The sequence below is a fragment of the Schistocerca gregaria genome, chromosome 10 (genome assembly GCF_023897955.1).
Source record: "Schistocerca gregaria isolate iqSchGreg1 chromosome 10, iqSchGreg1.2, whole genome shotgun sequence".
Taxonomy (NCBI): Eukaryota; Metazoa; Arthropoda; class Insecta; order Orthoptera; family Acrididae; genus Schistocerca; species Schistocerca gregaria.
In genome coordinates, this window is record NC_064929.1 from 221654922 (window position 1) to 221663813 (window position 8892).

General features: G+C 44.2%; 1 non-coding gene across 1 annotated transcript; it reads right to left on the reverse strand.

The window, feature by feature from the left end:
• Positions 1–7379: 7379 nt before the first annotated feature.
• Trnas-aga (transfer RNA serine (anticodon AGA)) lies at positions 7380–7454 on the reverse strand. Its single transcript has one exon. It is a non-coding gene; the product is annotated as a tRNA-Ser (tRNA).
• Positions 7455–8892: the final 1438 nt, after the last annotated feature.

Genomic DNA, 8892 nt, shown 5'->3' on the forward strand with positions numbered 1-8892 from the left:
TCCTGTCAATATCAGTTTTTAGACGTTTGTATTCCCTTTCACATGCTTCATTTATTGCATTTTTATATTTTCTCCTTTCATCGATTAAATTCAATATCTCTTGTGTTACCCAAGGATTTCTACTAGCCCTCGTCTTTTTACTCCCATCTGCTTAAATTCCTGCGTTTTTGCAGTTTCTTCAGTTTTAATTTGCAGTTCATAACCAATAATTTGTGATCAAAGGCCACATCTGCCCCTGGATATGTCTTACAAGTTGAAGTCTGGTTCCTAAATCTCTGTCTAACCATTATATAAGCACTCAGAAACCTTTCGGTGTCTCCACGTCTCTTTCACGTATAAAACCTTCTCTCATGATTCTTTAACCAAGTACACTGTTCATAGTAGCTTATCCGCTTTCCAATTAATTTTTTCACTCATTATTAAACCTACTCCTGCATTACCCCTATCTGATTTTCTATTTATAACCCTTTATTCACCTGACCAGAAGTCCTGTTTCTCCTGCCACCAAACTTCACTATATCTGACACTGACCTATCCATTTCCCTGTTTAAATTTTCTAACCTACCTGCCCGATTAAGGGATCTGACATTCCACGCTCCAGTCCATAGAATGCCAGTTCTTTTTTCCTAATGACGACGTGCTCCTGAGTAGTCGCCGCCCGGAGATGCTAGTGGTTGACTATTTTACCTCCGGAATATTTTACCCAAGAGGATGCCATCATCATTTAACCATACAGTACAGCTACATGACCTCGGGAAAAATTAAGGCTGTAGTTTCCCCTTGCTTTCAGCCGTTCGTAGTACCAGCACAACAGGCTGTTTTGATTAACAAGGCCAGATCAGTTAATCATCCAAACTGTTGCCGCTGTAAGTACTGAAAAGGCTGCTGCCCCTCTTCAGGAACCACACGTTTGTCTGGCCTCTCAACAGATACCCCTCCGTTGTGGTTGCACCTACGTTACAGCTGTCTGTATCGCTGAGGCACGCAAGCCTCCCTATCATTGGCAAGGTCCATGGGTCATTTAAATATTATACCTAATTAATTATATACAGGTTTATGGTGCCCGTTGCCTTTGACAGTTTGCGATAATACGCCGGCTGGACTAACTTCACGTTATTCCTAGATATTTTACGGCAGATAGTTCCCAGCAATTTGTCATCGATAGTGTAGTTGTGCAGTACTGCATTTCGTTTCTCATGCACGAGCAATATGTTATATTCATTTACGAATAGGGTCAGCTGTCAGAGATTGTAGCATTAACCTACTCAGGTGTGTCTAATGTTCCTCATTTCGTGTTGACTGGGTGTTGTGTGCTGTCCTTAGGTTAGTTAGGTTTAAGTAGTTCTAAGTTCTAGGGGACTGATGACCATAGATGTTAAGTCCCATAGTGCTCAGAGCCATTTGAACCATTTTTTTGTTCTGCATTTCTGATGGCATCGCATATTTGTTGTTCGTTGTGCGTGCGTGTGTGTGTCGCGTATCTCTAATGTGTGCAGTTACCGCAGAGTAGGATAATGCGTCTGGGAGATCCCGTCTCCCTGCACGAGTAAAGTGCCGTCTGACTTAAGCTCTTGGGGTGTAGGGACGGGCGATTACGTCGGCATCCTATCGAGAAATGTTCAGTATCGTGGGCAGAATCAGCGTGTTTCATTCTTAACCGTTCCTATGTGTGTGGGAAAAATGTGTAGTCTCTCAGTCCGTCATCGCCTGACCCGCATTCATCTCTCCATCGGCCGGAGTTTAAGCTGGTGCTTGCTGTCCGGACACGCAGAGTTTTAGAGCGCTCTCCCCAACTCACGGACGATCCGTTTGAAATCAGCTACGCTCGACTAGAATCCCGTGCCAGCTGGATTAGACGAACACCAATCAGGTTTCTGTTAACATCGCAGGACAACATCTGTAAGAGATCAGCTAAAGCTCGTCACGAATAAATGAGAGACAAATTTCATGTTCTTCATACACTTGGACATTTTATTTGCGAAACTTAGCAGCCTATATTTCTCGTCAAGTGCAGTGGTAGTGGATTTGTTCGCACTTGATGTCTGACGGGCGCCATAAAGTCACAATGTTGACAGGCAGCGTCGAGGTTGTCTCACGGCTTTGTATATCAGTGAGGTATTACCAGTTTTTTCCTATTACATGACATGTACGCTGACGACTTCTACTTGTATCTAAGTGCAAAACCAATGAACCTGAAGACAGCTATCGAGAATCTCAGTGCCGATCTGTGTGTCCTGTCAAAATGGGCGCAGGACGTAGCGGTAAAGCGCAGCCCAACCATAACAGTAGCCGAACTGGTTGGTCATTCTAGCTAGACTCTTTATCTCCTGACTACTTTAACCCTAAATGGGACAAATATCAACTTGACTGCCTCAGCAAAAGTGTAGGACTAATATTAGATAAAAATCTAAATTGGAATCAGCACGTAACTGCAATGTGCAAGAAGGCTCAGCAGCTCTCCATGCCCTAAAATAAATAAATAAATAAATAAAAAGCTCTTTCATCTTGACACGAAAAAGAAGCTTGTACAAACACTTCTTCTTCCAACTATTGCTAACAGCGATGTTATCCTGCAGAACCGTTCTCGGGAAAGGTCACGGCGCCTGGAACTGGTTATGAATACCTGCGTTCGTTACACCTGAGATTTTCGAGTCTTTGGTCATATTTCAGCATTATTTGCACAACTGCCCTAGCTGTGTGCAGACGTTTCCGTGTCCTCTGTCTTCTCTACTGTCGTATTAAGTACCCTCTCCCCCATATCACTCCTCGACCTTAACGCTCTTGTCTAATAAACAGCACAAGTTCCCATGAGAACAAAATCCTGTCTGTCCCACTCCATCGTTCAGCTACTTTCTCGAAGTCGCCCTGAGTAGCGGGAACGCGACTCTAGAATAAGCTCCCGCACTATATTAGAGAACTGAGTAACGTGTCCACTTTCAGAAGGGAGTTAATGTCTTTTCCACTAAGGCAATACTAATAATTACTATTGTCCCTGAACCCACACGTTACCCTCGTACATACTTCTTTGCAACCAGATCTTTCTCATTTCCCAGTATTCTTAGCTGGTGCAGTCTCCTTAAATTGCCTTTGCCGCGGGGGGTAGCCGAGCAGTCTTGGGCGCCTTGCCACAGTTCGCGCGGCTCCCACTGTGAGAGGTTCGAGTCCTCCATCGGACATGGGTGTGTGTGTTGTCCTTAGCGTTAATTAGTTTAAGTTAGATTAAGTAGTATGTAAACCTAGGGACCGGTGACCTCAGCAGTTTGGTTTCACAGGAATTTGCCATAAATTTTTAAAAAAATTTAATTTTCCTTTCCACAGAACTCGCTATATCAGAAAATATCTATTTTGTACACCTATAAATTATTTTATTTCCTACATTTTCATTACTGTTATTATTATTATTATTATTATTATTATTGTTATTATTATTATTATTTTCATCATCATCATTATTGGCAGCAGCAGTAGTAAACGTAATGTCAGTATTAACTTCAATAGTTCGTAGACGGTATTACTTATTCACATTGTCAATATAGACACTTACATAATTCTAATACTATTTGTCGCATTACTACCGTTGTTTCTTAGGTAACTATGATGTAAAAAAGGTACTGCACGTGTGGTCCTGCTCTCTCATCACTTCACGTTGAATGAAACAGTCGTGCAGCAGAGAGGGAGCGCCGCGTCCATCCCGCCAGCAACAGCACGCCTGCCACTGCTGCTATTTCACACCATATTTTCATCTCCAGTGATTTCATCCCCACGTGATTCACCCGTTTCATTTCACTTGACTTCAGTGCATTCAGTTCATTTCGTAAGCAGCAGGCTCAGCCCGGGTCTCCCTTGAGGCGCTGTTCTGTTCCATTCCTACCCAACCTGAGGCGCAGTCTCCCGGCCTCTACCTTCCCGGGGTCGCCGTGTTAATTACTGGATTTGTCGGACGCCCTTTCTGTTGCCGCACTTTCCTCACAGTTCTAGAGTACTGGACAACAGTGTAACATCGCACACAATGTAAATACTAGCAGTGGGATACTTTTACAGCCCGTCTATGTCTGCTGCGTCCCTTCTGTCTTTCTAGGACATTTTTTATCACTCACGTTCTTATTGTGTGTCCAATCTACCTCGCTGGGTGAATTTGGAAGGAGACTACATTCCAATACTAACAGACTCAAAATCGGAGTTTAGCCAGTAATCTGCGACATACTCACCATTATCGCGACACTTTCACGAACTCGGCGTAAGACTGAAAAGAATTCCTTGTGCCATCGCAGTTGACTGTAAATAAAGCCCAGAAATCACTACCGTAAAATGATTTCCTTTCGCTTATTGTAATTCCAGTCGTGGATCACGTTTTTTATTTCTGATCAGATTATTAATTTCAGTCGGTAAGGACCATCTTCAGACCCCTGTGCTAATTTTCTGTTTCAGTTTGCAAAGTATTTTAACTTTGTCGTCTGCCTGACTTGGCACCAAGTTTTCCAGTATCTTGAAATAAGACAGAAAATTGTTTTATATGTTGGATCACCATATTACATCTTACGTAAGTTCACAGTTATTGTTAGTTGCAGAGTCGGCTATACTGCCTCGAACTGTGCGTCATACTAACCCCAGCCCTCTGTTTTTAATGTACCTACATCTCACAATGTCATTTTACACCCATAGGTTAATCTGAAGATACCGCACAAGGACGGAACGCGTCATTGCCGATAAACAGATAAAACAATTTGAGACTGTCCTATTTTGATAAATTCATAACGGGCTGGTGTACCGGGCGCCCAGCATAGAATGGAACCAAGCTTACCAATGACTGGAAATGAACATTGTGAGCCGGGACTCGAATTACAGTAAAGCAAATGTTTTCCTGGATCGCTGGAAACTTTTTCGTGATTGTGTCAGAACTTGATTTCCTTTGGATTTTGTGATGTTTTTGTTGCAATTGCCCCCTGTTTAATGAGTAATTTGTCCAAGCACGTGGAAGAAGTTGGGAAAAGCGAGGCACCGTGTGACGTGTGAGTGGTGATGGCTGCTGAGACAGATCTGACGTCCCGAAGCCCAGGGAGCGCAATCGAGCCACTGCCGGTGACCACACTGTAGAACGGGGAAGTAATTTTAACTGAAGTAACGAGGGGCGGCAGTTTCTAAATATTCTTGACAAGGTTACTTTGATTCAAAGGATCTAAGTTTTGTGAATGTATGTTAATTAACCATACCATAAAAAACAACGTTAGTTTTGTAAGATGCGTGTAGTTACAAAAAACCAAGCGTCATTCGACAGCGAAAGATAAGTGCCATGAAATAGTATACGCAAAAACTTAGTCATCATTCGCAATTTTAAACCGAACTATATCATATCATTGAGCTGTGTTGTTGTGGCCTTCAGTCCAAAGACTGGTTCTATGCAGCTCTCCATGCCTCCTTACCTTGTGCAAGTGTCTTCGTCTCCGAATAACTGCTGCGATCCACATTCCTCTGAATCTGCTTACGGTATTCATTTACTGGTCTCCCTCTACGATTTTTATCCCCCCCCCCTCCACACACACACACACAAACACACACACACACAAACACACACACACACACACACACACACACACACACACACACACACACACACACACAAACGAACTTTTCGCCAGTTCTAAACTGGTGACCCCTTGATGTCTTAGAATGGGTACTGTCAATCTATCCATTCTTCCAGTCACGCTGTGTACCAATTTCTTTTCTCCCCTATTCTAACTCCTTATTAGTTACGCGATCCACCCATCTAACCGTCAACAATCTTGTGTAGCACCATATTTGAAAAGATTCTATTTTCGTCTCGTCTAAACTGTTTATCGTACATGTTCACTTCCATAAATGGCCACGAGAGACTTTCTGAAACTTAAATCTATATTCCGTATTAAAAAATTTCTCTTCCCCAGAAACGCTTTCCTTGCCATCGCCAGTCTACATTTTATATCCTCCCTACTTCGACATCATCAGTTATTTCGCTCCCCAAATAGCAAAACTCATCTACTACTTTGAGTGTCTCATTTTCTAATTTAATTCCCTCAGCATCACCTGATTTAATTCGACTACATTCCATTGTCCTCGTTTTGCTTTTGTTGGTGTTCATCTTATATCCTACTTTCGAGATACTGTCCATTTTGTTCAACCGCTCTTCCAAGTCCGTTTCTGTTGCTGCCAAAATTACAATGTCATCGACAGACCTCAAAGTTTTTATTTCTTCACCCTGGACTTCAATTCCTACGCCAATTTTTCTTTAGTTTCCTTTACTTATTGCTCAATATACAGATTAAACAACATCGGGAGTAGGCTACAAACCTGTCTCATTCCCTTCTCAACCACTGCTTCCCATCGTGCCCCTCAACTCTTATAACTGCCATTCACTCCCTGTATTTTACCCCGGCCACCTTCAGAATTTGAAAGAGTATTCCAGTCAACACTGTCGGAGATTTTATCTAAGTCTAAAAATTCTGTAAACGTAGGTTTGCCTTTCCTTAACACGTATTACAGGAAAAGTCGTAAAGTTAATATTGCCTTGCGTGCTCCTACATTTCTCCGGAATCGACTTCTACCACTTTTCCCTTTTTTCTGTAAAGAATTCGTGTTAATATCTTGCAACAACGGCTAATTATACTGATAATTCGGTAATTTTCACACCTTCAGCACCTGCTTCTTTGGAACTGCAATTATTACCTTGTTGAAGCCTGAGGATATTTCGCTTGTGCTATCAACATCTTGTACATCAGATGTAATAGTTTTGTCATCGCTGGCTCTTCCAGGGCTATCTGTATTTCTGATGGTATATCGTTTACTCCTGGGACGTTGTTTCCTCTTACATCTGGATACGACAGCACTACGTGACGAACGTCGATAAAAGGCAACACTTGGAATGGCCATCACGCCTGAGGAGACACAATTCATGGGACAGCGATATCCGCACATGCAGGTGGAGGCAGTGTCACATACACAAGGTATAAAGGAGGTGTGCATTAGCGGAGTTGTCATCTGTATTCAGGTGATTCATGTGAAAATGTTTCCGACGTGATCATGGCTGCACCACGAAAAGAAACTAAGATTGCTGAAGGGCAGTTGGAGCTAGACCCAAGGAACATTCCATTTTGAAATCATAAGCGAACTCAACATTACCAGATGCACAACGTCAACAGTGTGCCGAGAATATCAAATTTCAGTCATGGACAACAGAGTGGCTGATGGCCTCCATTTAACGACCTAGAACAGCGGCGTTTGCGTAGAGTTGTCAGTGCTAACAGACGAGAAACCCTGCACGAAACAAGTGCAGAAATCCAGAATGAGATTTTCACTCTGCAGCGGAGTGTGCGCTGATATGAAACTTCCTGGCCGATTAAAACTGTGTGCCCGACCGAGACTCGAACTCGGGACCTTTGCCTTTCTCGGGCAAGTGCTCTACCAACTGAGCTACCGAAGCACGACTCACAGCCGGTACTCGCAGCTTTACTTCTGCCAGTATCTCGTCTCCTACTTGGCACAGCTTTACTTCTGCCAAGTAGGAGACGAGATACTGGCAGAAGTAAAGCTGCGAGTACCGGCGTGAGTCGTGCTTCGGTAGCTCAGTTGGTAGAGCACTTGCCCACGAAAGGCAAAGGTCCCGAGTTCGAGTCTCGGTCGGGCACACAGTTTTAATCGGCCAGGAAGTTTCAAGTGCAGAAATCATTGTGGGACGTACAACTAACGTATCCGTTAGGACAGAGCGGCGAAACTTAGCGTTAATGGGTTATGGCACCAGGCGACCGACGCGAGTGGCTTTGCTAATAGCACGACATCGCCTGCGGCTCGTTTCATGAGTTCGTGAACGTATCGGTTGGTCCCTAGACGATTGGAAAGCCGTGGCCGATTTCAGTTGGTAAGAGCTGATGATAAGGTTCGAGAGTGGCGCAGACCACACGAAACCGTGAACCAGAGTTGTCAACAACGCACTGTGCAAGCTGGTGTTGGCTCCATAATGGTGGGGGCTGGTTACTCTTGTTCATCTCACTGGAAACGGTTATGTATGGCTATCTGAATACCATTTGCAGACATTCATGGACTTCACGTTCCGAAACAACGATGGAATTTTTGTGGATGACAATAAGCCGTGTCACCGAGCCACAGTTGTTCGCAGTTGGTTTGAAGAACATTATGGACAACGATTTGGGCACCGAGATCGCCCGACACGAATTCAATGGAACATTTATGGGATATAATTGAGAGGTGAATTCGTGCACAAAATCCTGCATCGGTAACACTTCCGCAGTTGTGGACGCCTATAGAGGCAGCACGGCTCAGTATTTCTGCGGGGACTTCCGACGACTTGTCGAGTCCGCGCCACATCGAGCTGCTGGAAAAGGAGGCCCTACACGATATCAGGAGGTACTCCGTGTACCTCGCGGTATAATTGTAAGTACACCAAGAGAAATCTGGTGTACGAAAATATAAACATACAAGTGTGCAGCTCTTAGATGTGTCACTGCTAGTGTGTCGAATCACCGCACGTCCAGTACGCAATATCCGACTCGATACCTGAGGCAATAATCAGGATTTTCTGAGACCACAATTACTAAAAGCGAGCGGCGAAGTAGAAACCGTGAAAATTTTCCAGTGTGCGTGTGTCAGTGGTGATACCGTCGTGACTGGAATGCACGCAGCCAGGCAGGCAGGGGGCGTGTGGGCGCGCGCAGACTCCGTGCCGAGGGTTCTGCTGTGGAGGAATCATTGGCGAGCGAGGATTCCGCAATTGTGGTCGGCAAAAGTCGACTGGGAGCGGAGCGTGTTTTGTGTCCCGCCGCTGCCAACGTCGGCGATCTAAAAATAGTACACGTGTGCGCACAGTCGCCAGAACAGTGCCCGCTCTCTCTACCCAGATGCGTC